We start from the raw sequence: 12,251 nt of genomic DNA on the forward strand, positions 1-12,251 counted from the left end.
AGAAGAAGAGAAGAAAAAAAGGGATCGAGATTCAACAGATAGTAGCGAATTACGTGGTCGCTCCACCTTGAAGGAACAAAATGGTCGTAGCTAGGGTATGTCCATTTCTTCTTCTTCTTTTTCTTCTTCTTATCCTCTCCTTTTTTTTTCCTTCTTTCCTACTGCCCAACTAGGGTTGTAAGACTATTTAAACGATAGCTAACCCTCAGTTAAATGCCATGTCACTTTTTCGTTACGTCTATAACAGAAAATGATTAAAAGGACTGTTTTGTTATTTTTTGAAAATTGAGTAACTAAATTGAAACTAGAGTGACTGTTTTGTCAGCTACATCAAAGTTGAGTGACTGTTGGTGCAATTTACCTTAATTTTTAATGCATAATGATTTTTTTATCTTCCAACTATATAAAAAAAAGTCCTTTTAGTCCATATAATTTTTCCTTCTTTTTTTATTTTATTTTTGAACTTGTATTTTTTGTCAAATCACCGCAAATGAACGAAAATGTTAACATTTGTTAGCTTTGTTGATGTAGCATACACATGTATTGCCACTTAAATGACATGCCATCAATTAATTAATTTTTAAAATTTTTAAAAATATTTAAAAATATTTTTATAAATTTTAATAATTTTAAATAATTTTAATTTTCAAAATATTTTTATAATTTTTTGAATTTTTAAAAAATTAATTAAATGTTGATGTTTCATCCACGTGGCAATTCACATGTATGTAGTGTCAACTAGGGATGAGCAAAATCTAATTCTGTTAGAAAAACTTGATAAAAAATTTAAATTTTGAATTAAATAGTTCAAATTATTTGAGTTAATCAAGTTATTCGGACCAACTCAGATAAAAAGTTAAGTTTTTTGGTTTAACTCGAATATGAATTACACAATTCGAGTTATTGGAAAATCCGATTAAGAAAAGACAAAACTATGTCGTTTTGATAAATGCTTGCTTTTTTTAAGTTAAAAGTCAAAAAAAACAAAACTATGTCGTTTTAATAAATGTTTGCCCATTAAGTTAAAAGGCAAAACTATGTCGTTTTAATAAATGTTTGCCCATTAAGTTAAAAGGCAAAACTATTATATTGTTCATCTAGTTAAATAATCTTATACTTCTCTACTAGTTAAATAATCAGTTTATGTAAACGCAATATTGAGTATAAATAATAAGATTCGTTAACTCGACTCGACTTGACTTGAAATTATTTGACTTGACTCGCTTTGATTCGAAAAAAATTCAAATTAAATTTGATTGCTAAAATAGGATTCGTCAACTCGACTAACTCAAATTTTTTTGACTTGATTCAAATCTACTCGATCGAATACTCACCCCTAGTGTAAGAAAAGTTAACAAAAATTAACGTTTCTACTCATGGCCAGTTCAACAAGAAATACATATTTAAAAATTAAATAAAAAGTTAAAATATATATATTTTTTTATAAAAGTAGAGGGTAAATAAATATTTTGCCTTGTTTTAATAGAAATGTTAGACGTTTGAAAGCATTGTTTCACCAAGCAGTGAATGACACAGATAGCAACGAAACTTGATTAACGACCACGTTTTAATAAAAAAACTCTTTTTTCTTTTGTACTTGTTCTTTTAAAAGTTTGTATTTATGTTTTTTTTCTTTCTTTTATATAATGAATTCTAGGTATAATAATAAATTTCACTGTTTGCATTTTTTTATCATTTGATAATTATTTATTCTTTAACTAAATTTAGTTATTAACCTTTTAAAAAAAATTCAATCATTTTTTAATAAAAATGCTGACAAAACATTAAAATTTTAATGTTATTGACATGATACTTGCACAGTGGCTCACATGTATTTTATGTTAATATGACAATATTTGTTTTATGTGACATATCAACAAATAATTTAAAAATTAAAAAAATATTCAAAAAATAATAATTCATAATTCATAAAAAATAGCATGAAATACTCATGTATTGTCATGTAGACTACCATGTGTTAGTATTTCTATTAAAAAAATCAATTCAACTCTTTTTGAAAGGTAAATAGTCAAATTCAACTCTTTTAAAAAGGTTTGAGCCAAAGTTTGATAAAAAAAGAATAAATGTCAATCTGATAAAAGATATAAATGTTAATGACTAAATTTGTCATTATACTTAATATTTATGCTTAAAGCTATAAAAAGACCTTAAGAAAAATATTAATAAATTAATTACGACATCAACTTAATTGGCATCCAATTGAGCTCTTGTTATTAATAATAAAAAAATTAATTAAGCTCATTTGTTAACAGTTTTTGACTTTGACCACATTTAACATTAAAATCAATTAACATGTAACCCGCCAAAAATTTTCGATAAGCCACGTGGCACTATTCTAGGATCGAGTACAATGAATTTGCAAGAAAGATGGAATAAGAGTTAGATAAAGGATTTTATGAAAGGAAATATTCATGTTAGAGATGGAAATCAAAGAAAAGTATTGTGGATATGAGAATATAATAAAATGGAGATTGCAATTTCGAGAAAGTTAGAGCATTAAAATGCAATTTGACCAAAAATAAATAAGAACTTTTATTGACTATTTGACATGAGAATAAATTATAATATATAATGGTATGGTGAAAATCACTTTTGAAACCAAATTAGATAAGATTTGAAGAAACGAGGACTAAGTTATAAAATTTTCATTTTTTCCAAGAAAAGGGTAAATATATGATTTTCATTACCCAATTATTTTTATTAAGCATTAAATGAGAATTATGGAATTTTGAGTTGATTTATAATTATTTGTTGTGAAGAAATTGTATTTAGAGGCATAAAGGGGAAAAAAGATAATTTGATTCTATAAGATTATTTTATTATTTCTCGAGAATTTTATGTTGAAAATATTATTTGGATGATACTTTTGATATATAAAATTTATTTTGACATTTGGATTTTAACACCCCTAAAATTACCAAGCTATATAAGTTGTACTAAATTGAGAACGTGCATGGTGGATTTCTTGATTAAATAAAATAAAGTATATTAGTGGTAGTAGAGAAAGAAAATTTATATTGAAGAAATTTGAAACAAGTAGTATGCTGTGAGATATTGAGTTGAGGTATGAACTATATAAAGAAGTGAAAAATGAAGGGGTCAAATTGTAACACCTTCTACTTGATCCGAATAACCGGCTCCTGATATCAGATTTACCACTTACAAATATTTAACATAAACTTTAACAAAGCTATGAATAATTATTTTCCAACATATTACTTTCTATTTTATTTTATTACATAAGATATAAATAATAATATCCAAAAGTACCACAAACATTTAAAGGTGATTTAAAACCTTATTTCATGACAATTTATTAATAACAAACTCTCATGGCGTAGAGAGCTATGCGCCCTACTCCTAAGATATTCTGTAACACCTCAAACTCGTCCTAGATGTTATGGTCGAATTTCACAAATTACATTAACGACGCTCAAATTTATTTGCTTATTGAAAATCACTAGGTTTGAGTTGTTTTGAGAAAACCTTAAAATTTAAAAATCAAATAATTTTACTTCTTTGAAAAAAAATTCTTAATAATATATATTTATTTGAAAAAGGTGACATTTATCAAAATATTGTTTTAAGTTATAAAGAATTTTGCATTATAGTTATAAAAATGGTTTTTGGAACAACTTCGTAGCGGATTTCAATAAAACTATTTAGAAATTTTACGAGTTCTTATTTTGTTTAAAAATCAAGTAAAATAATAAATAGTTTAGATGAATTTCATAATTTAAAAATACTTGAAATTTCATAAATTTGCATGCATGTATGATAGTTCTAAAATTGTAAAAAAAAAAAAAACCACAACCCACAATAAAAGTAATGTCCAAAGTCCACAAACCAAAGTCCAAATAGTTTTTAAAATTCATAAAAATGTTCATAAGATAAAAACATCCGAGAGGCTCCACCGAATGCTAAATCCAAGTCCTATATCTAAGTATTACCTGAAAGATTATAACACTAATGGGGTGAGCTTTTTAAACTCAGTGTGAGATTAACATAAACACAATCACATACATATGAACATATACATTATACGTTCATAATAATCATATCAATTTCATATAACTCAATATTTCACATTTATACTATGCATGATCATGTCAATGCACATCTCGTAAAACGATGCAGGTTTTAAGAAAATGGTCCTACCCATTTCCGTTACACACCACAATTGAGTTCTTCAAAACTTGTCCATCCGATAACACACCAAGTTGTGAACAGTGTCACAGTAATGCAGATAAACTACCACATAATCAAATTGTGGACAAGCCATCACTTTTGCATATATACTGTCACATAATAAAATTTGTGGATAAGCCACCACTTTTCTAGATAAACTACCACATTCTTCCACCTTTCACATATCCCACCCCATGCATGTGATATGACCACAAAATCACTTTTTACTTAAAAATCACTTTTCACTTTGGCATGTGAGGCATGCTCATTGTATCACTTTTCACTTAAAATCACATAAGCATGCTTAACATGCAAATCACATATATACACTTTATACCAATATTTTACATTTTATAAATCATATGAAAAGCACATATGTCATAAGATCACATAACATGAGAATGAGATTTTCATACATTTCATATCGATAATAATAATCAAGAAATAACATGTTTTTTCACAACATATATAGTTTGAAATCACTTGACATAGTCCATATCTATTGGTTTTATCTTTCTTAATGGATAACTAAAGTATCCTCATTAAACATAATTTAAATAACAATGATTTTAATCAATATAAAACATAGATTTATTTTAGTTTAATGTTAAAACCCACACCTAATTATAGATTCAATGTGTTACAACTCTCTAAGACGCCTAAACTTGGATCTATCCAATGGATTACAGTCATTCGTTAAAGTTTACCATGATCATCACAAGAGATAAGTTTATTAAACGAATCTCCCATTTGACACTTTCCCTTATGAATTAAAAATCGCGATTCCTTTCACAAGGTTGACAATTTTCTGTGTTGATGTCAATCGGCCTTTATCTCGATCGAAAAGGAGAGATCGATAGATCGTCTTGATTTCGATCTGAGAAAATTGAACGATCTAAAGAATGGGTTGATTAAGAGTAAGTTTACGAAATAAAAGGCTTAGAATTGAAGAAAGTAAGTGAAAAAATAGTGCAGAATTTTATTTACTAAAAGAAATGATGTCGGTTGAAAAATGATGAAGAAAAGAGTAGGAAACACAACCATCGGCGGTAGTGCTACGGCAACAGCGGTGGTCTGGTAATGGAGACGACAGTCTGACGAGGGAGAAAGAAAGGAGGAGGATTTCAGTTACTAGATTAAAGGAGAAAGGAGAAAAGAAAAAACATAAAGAAAAAGAGTGATGTTTCGAGGTGGCGAGCAGTGGTTGTCTCGATGGTGAAGGGCGACGTTAAAGGTGACGATGGAAGAAAAGGAAGAAGAAAATTGGTGGTGCAATGGAGGTTTGGTGGTGGTCAAAGTGGTTCAAAACCAAAGAATGGTAGAGGAGAGGAGGAATTAGAGAGAAAATGGGTGGTTGATGGCTAAACAAAAGAAAGAAAATGAGAGAATAGAGAGGAGCATTAGGAAGGTATGGCAATGAGAGGAGAGTGATAAGATGGATGAAGAGAGTTGTGGTCAATAAGTCTAGGTCCAATAAATCATTCAAATGGAAAAAATGGAGAGAATGGTAAGTTAGGGGGAAAAAGGAGTGAAAATGGGATCATGATCTCCAAAAATAAGGTATGTTGACCAAAAGAAAAAGAAAGAATCTCCCTCCACTATGGCAAGAAAGGTTGGACGGTAAGGGGCTTTAAGCACATAGGAAAAATCACAAAAATTAAATAAAAAGGTGGTAGTGAGGAAACTTGAACCTAGGAACTAAAAAAATTAATTAAAGCTTTTAACCACTCTACCATTCACTTCCTTGTTTTTATTTTACCAAGAAAATAATTAAAACATGGGATGTGACTTTTGCTAAGGTTGGAAGCAAAATTGCACCACATAGAAAAATAATGAAAGGGAAGGGATTTGAACATTGATCATTAAGAAAGCTCCACTATTACTCAATCATTAAAAAAAATTTTAGGCATAACCACTCTCGATTCATTAACTCATTTTCTACTAACCTGATTTTTGGGATGTGGCATATTCCCTGTATACATAATATCCTAACTCGTCGTGTCTCTACTGCGTTCCTGGCTTGACTCTCCTGGTGCACTCATTCATACATCAACACTTAAAATAAGAACAAACATTTGTAAGATCAAAAGAACTTAGTGAGCTTCAATACAATATACATTGGCGAGTACTTTCATATTATTAGATATATGCCTATACACCAGTTTCCATACTTAGCATATCATTTTTGTTTTAGGTGGACATATACATTAGATCAGACTTGCACTTCTATGCCAAATACGATACTTAATGAACTAACTTTCACTTTACTACTTGGCAGACTTCAGAAAGTACTAGACAATATTCTATTAACTTCTTTTTCTTAGAACAAAAAAAGGTACTACTCAGAGGAATATCTCTACAGAGGCCACTTCTTATGAATTTTCTCTTCAAATCAACACTTAATAATTTTCCCAGAATGGTTATTTACAGATACTATTCACGGGAAGATACTTAATATATGAATTCACATTTGGTGGATCTCCAAACTGTGTTTTATACTATCAGTCTACCGACCAAATGATATCCCAGTTTCGACCCAACACATGCTCATACTGATTAGAAGAATTCCACACTTCAATGTTACAATACACAAGAATATCTAAGATATCAACAGTTCAGATTCCATAAAATCCCAAAACAAGACGTAATATTATTCAGATTTGACGGATACTCGATAATTCAAATTTCAACTTTACATAGCACAGACAAACACATGCCAACAAATTATTATATATTTCATAACTACAAATACACCTATATTCTAAACTGACAAATTACCGTGGCAGATACCCTATTTAAATCATGTAGATACATACTACCTTTCAGGAGACCTCCTTTAAGACTCATTTGATTACATCACAAAACTAATCAAACCAAAATAACTCTAGACATACCATGTTCTTATCATAGAATTATTCATCACAGTACTCTCAGACTTGCCCAAATCTTACCACAAAGGCGAATAACCATATTATACCATACAAACCTAATCGAATATGCCAATGAGACGAAACAAAACCTACCACAAAAACTGTATAGTGGACTCCACGAATAGCAGATCATGCCACATAGGCAACATACAGAACCACGTGTTTACTGTCCCGTCAAGCTTTCACGGAAAGTGCCATGGGTTACTCCCTTATGGACTTATACATAACTCCTTTTTACATATTGCCGAAGATATCACCATGAATATTCTTACTATCATATTATGCCATGGGTCTCAGCCACATGGGCTTACACATTCTCATGTTGTGATATACCAATCCAGTCTTTATCTTACTAGAGGCATCACCATGAGTATTTTCATAAAACACAATACCATGGGTCTCACCCACATTGTCATACACTTATTTTCATATCATGATTCACCATTCTGGTTAGCAATATAATTGTCTTACTAGAGGCATCACAAAGGAACTGTAGCACCCCCAAACCCGGCCCAGATGTTAAGGCCGAATCTGACGTGCCACATTGAAGTCAAAAACTCGTGTTCCCTTTTTAGTGTTTTAAAAGCCGACTTTTGTTAAACTAACCAAGTGAATGGAAGCTGGGCACCAGGTAGGTATCCATAATAGAGGAGGTGAGCCATGAAGGCTGCTTAAGTACCAAGCTCTCCGATTGGATCCAATCCTAGACATGTCCACATCCATTGCCACACTTGGTTATAACAAGTTGAAATTTCTTTGAGTGGTTATCTTTGGTAAATCGAGTATTCGTGACGTCGTGTTATTTAAAAAAAAACAAGTATCGTTTTGAAATCACGCCCTAAGTCTAGCCCATTTGAATTATTATCCATCAATTCAAAGTTGTTTAAAATAATATAATCCCAGAAAATCAAAGAAGAAAATAAAGTTAAAATGGCCTTATTACAACCCAAAAATTAAATAGTAATTAAAAATAACTTAAGAAAACCAGTCTCTATTTCAAACCCAAAAGTATTCACCATGGCCACTCTGAATCCCCTCCGGCTCCAAGTCACCTACATCAAGGCTCACCTGCAAGGTTAAAGAAGGGGTGAGTTTGGGGAAACTCAGTGTGTAAGGAAAACCCATTCAAAGCCCAAGTCAGCTCAAGCCCATTGGGCCTAAGCCCATTCAGGTAACAGTGATACTGGGCCAAAGCCCTTTTCAGATTACAATAAACTGGGCCTTAGCCCCTTATTCAGATAACAGTATGGCCCATAGGCCCATTTCAAAATACATGCAACATCAATAACATATACAAGCCCATTTGGGGAGACTACTCAACCTACCAACCACTACACTCCACCCGTACCAGCCATACACTCCATGTGGGGAATAGCTCAACCCACCCAGCCCAACACTCCACAGTTGCAGCCTTGCTGCTCAGTTAATAGTAAATTGAGGCAAAGCCTCCAGTACGTGGATAATCCACTTTCAGTACTTCCTCCGTCAATATCCTAGTCCCATGCATCAGATAATAACAACATGGTATGCAGTAAATAACAACAGTCAAACATGCATTTAGGTCAATTTAACCCTAGGGGTATTTCGGTAATTTATCTCCTAGGGGTAAAACTATAAATTTTCCACTTTTAAAGGTATTTCAGTAATTTATCTATTTTAGGGTTTTTCATGCATATTCCTACCTTTCACGTACTAACAGAATCACTACTGAGAGTTCTTACCGAATTGGGCCCGTTGGCCCATCATTCCAATTTTGGCCCATTAAGCCCAAAAATATCGAGGGCACAGAAATCATGCACTTTGTAGTCCAAACATTGCAGCTTACCAAAAACATTAATCGATTTACCTCACGAGCATTCGCACACTCACAAATCTACAAAATACCGATTTTTGGCATTTCGGCTTTTCAACTTTTGCCGATCTAGACTAAGAAAGAGGGTGTTAGTTACACACCTGTTTGCAACGATATGCTGACGAGATCCACACACGAACCGCCTACAATTGGATTACTAACACGTTAATCTAACTATTCAAATACAAACTACGTATTAACCCCTTACAATATTCGGCCAACCACACCTACAGGTCATAATAAGCTTATAAGAAATCAATAAGCAACTCATTAACAAATTTTTGTCAATGTTTACCACATAATCATAATTTCACTGCAAGCTATCTTCCTAAGCAACAGCCATTAAATCATTTATAACTGGAGCTACGAAACTCCAAATCAAGTGCCGTTAATTTTCCCTGAAAATAGACTCATATATCTTCTATCCATAAAATTTTCAGAATTTTTAGTTTATCCAATCAATACCAGATTTTTCTCAAAGTTTCCCATGTTTCACTGTTTGACTAATCTGACCATTCTTCATTACGAATCAAATTCCTCATTGTACAGAATTCAAAATATGTTCTCATTTATTTCATTTGCAACTAGACTCATTAAGATTTAATTACATAATTTATTCAGCTTCTAATTCATCTCCCACAATTTATGGTGATTTCCAAAGTCACGTTACTGTTGCTGTCCTAAGCAGATTTATTACCAAATCACTCTTTCACACACCTATCTTGCATGCATGTTATTTAAACATGTATATCACCAATCAATCATCACATATCTATGATTTTTACTTAAGCATAATCTCCATTTCATCATTTTAAAGCACAACATGTTAGCCGATTTTTCCCTTTAGAATCTAAGGCACATGCATGATCATTTGTTTTGCTCAACTTCAACTATCTTCCATTTTTCATCAAAAGAACATGAAACAACAACTATTTCCTTCATTTTAATTCATGACCAAATGCTCACAACACACCCAAAAACCAAAATATGCTTCAAGAGTTAAGGTAGAATTAAGAAGAACTCATGAACATCAAGATAGAAGCAAACTACCATGAACTTACCTTCAATTTTCTTCCCCAAGTGACCGAACATTCAAGAGCTTTCTCTTCTCCTTTCTCTTCTCTAACTTTCGGCTATGATGAACAAAGATGGACAAAACTTTGTTCTTTTCACCCCTTTTTCTTTTAATAAAATTTCATATTTCATCCATTTAATTCTTTAATACAAAAGACATGAAATGCCCATCATGGAACATTTACGTAACCCATTATCATGGAACATTTACCTAACCCATTATCAATTTTTATCAATTTCTACCATAAATTATGGATATTAAGTGCACATATTGTCTTCAACAACATGATGGCCGACCACTTCATGTAAAATGGGAGGTTTGTCATGCAAATCCTCCTATTTTGCACTCCTATTTATTTGGCCACTTCAATTTAGCATATAGCATTTTCAAACATTTTCACATAGGTCCTATTTCATAATTTCACCCCCTTTTTCTTATGGAACAAAAATTAACTAAAATTGTCGGGTTCTATCTTAAGCTTGGGCCTTCTAGAGGCCCACTAACATAATTAAACCTATGCCAACATTCACAGAATTACCGAAAATTGGGGCGTTACAGGGACGTTTCCAATCAAGAGTTACTTTCCCAAATCTTATTCACATACCTGATTGATTCTTACCTTCTCATAGAAGATCTTACTTGCTTACTTCTTAATTGAATTCTTATTCAAATAGTATCTCATACGTAATCTCATTATTTTACAATCCTTTCAATATTTCCCATATGCACTTACTAGTTGTCCTAGAGATTTTCTTTATATGTATTCTAATCTGAACAATCCACATGCAAGAGTCAAGATAAAGAGACTCACCTTGTAACATCGCTAACCCGTATCCGTCGTCGGCACAGGGTTTCGAAGCATTACCGAAACTTTTAGAATATTTTACAAATAATTTACGTAAATTACTTTTCATTAACCGAGATCATTAAAAACATCCTTTAATTGGACCCTCGAGGCCCAATATGAGGATTAGAATCGAGTCGGGACTTAATCGGGAACTCTAAGAATTTTTCATGACATTTTAAAAATTTTCCAAGTTATAGGGCTCACACGCCCATGTGGTCCAAAGGACACACCCGTGTGACCTTGGGACACGTCCGTGCTAAGGGCCGTGTTCGACCCCTTGTAACTCTCTGACTTGTGCATGCGGCCATGCCACGTGCCTGTGTGCTAGACCGTGTGGTTAATTAATTCATTTCGAAACTAGGTGTAGGTTTCACATGACCAAAACACACGCCCGTGTTCTAGGCCGTGTAGCACATACGCCTGTGTCTCTACTCGTATGATCAATTCTGAGCATTCTGTTTCTCAAATTTTAGGGTACAGGGGACACACGGCCTAACTACACGCCATGTGTCTGCCCGTGTGGACAAAATAAAGCAGTTTCTAGCTTCATTTCTCACCCAAAATCACACTTATGACCTGCACTTGAAACACACATCCAATACCAACCATTCGAAGCATTCAAATTAAACAAATTCTATCGTTCAACATGGCTTACTAATTACATGCATACATGTTCATATTCTTGCCTTGGTTTAATCCATATGATAGGCATAATTTGATCAACTACTTAACACACATGTAGCTACCATAGTATGACATTACAAATATATCAAAACAAACCATTACTAGCCATTCCAATGGCTAGATTACAAGCATCATTTACATTTACATGCCAACATGGCCAATATAACCTATACATGCCATTACAACGATAATTGATTTACCATATTGTACTGACATGGGTCGATGGATAGTGTGAGTGATCTCCGCCAAGCTTCCAATCCAACGAGCTCCCGATTTACTATAAAACAGGGAAATAAAACTAAGTAAGCATAAAATGCTTAGTAAGTTGGTATAACATGGTACTTAACTTGCCATTCATTCTATTTTGAGGTAACTATGTAAGGCATATTCAATCAATTTGCCCTCAAACCCTACACACATCCTCATTGCCTTTGTTAGTCATATAATCCATAATAACATCACAAACACATACGGGCTCAACAACAATCAAGTTTCCATCCATATATGCTTTCCACAACATGTATTCATTTAACATGTATAAATCATCTCTTTATATTACAAGTATAATTTAATAATAGTTCATCTCAAGTTCAGATCATTTCATATCAGAACTTTACCCATATTACTTGAAATATCAAAATCACGATTAGTACA

This window comes from Gossypium hirsutum, chromosome A09 (genome assembly GCF_007990345.1).
Source record: "Gossypium hirsutum isolate 1008001.06 chromosome A09, Gossypium_hirsutum_v2.1, whole genome shotgun sequence".
NCBI classification, from domain to species: domain Eukaryota; kingdom Viridiplantae; phylum Streptophyta; class Magnoliopsida; order Malvales; family Malvaceae; genus Gossypium; species Gossypium hirsutum.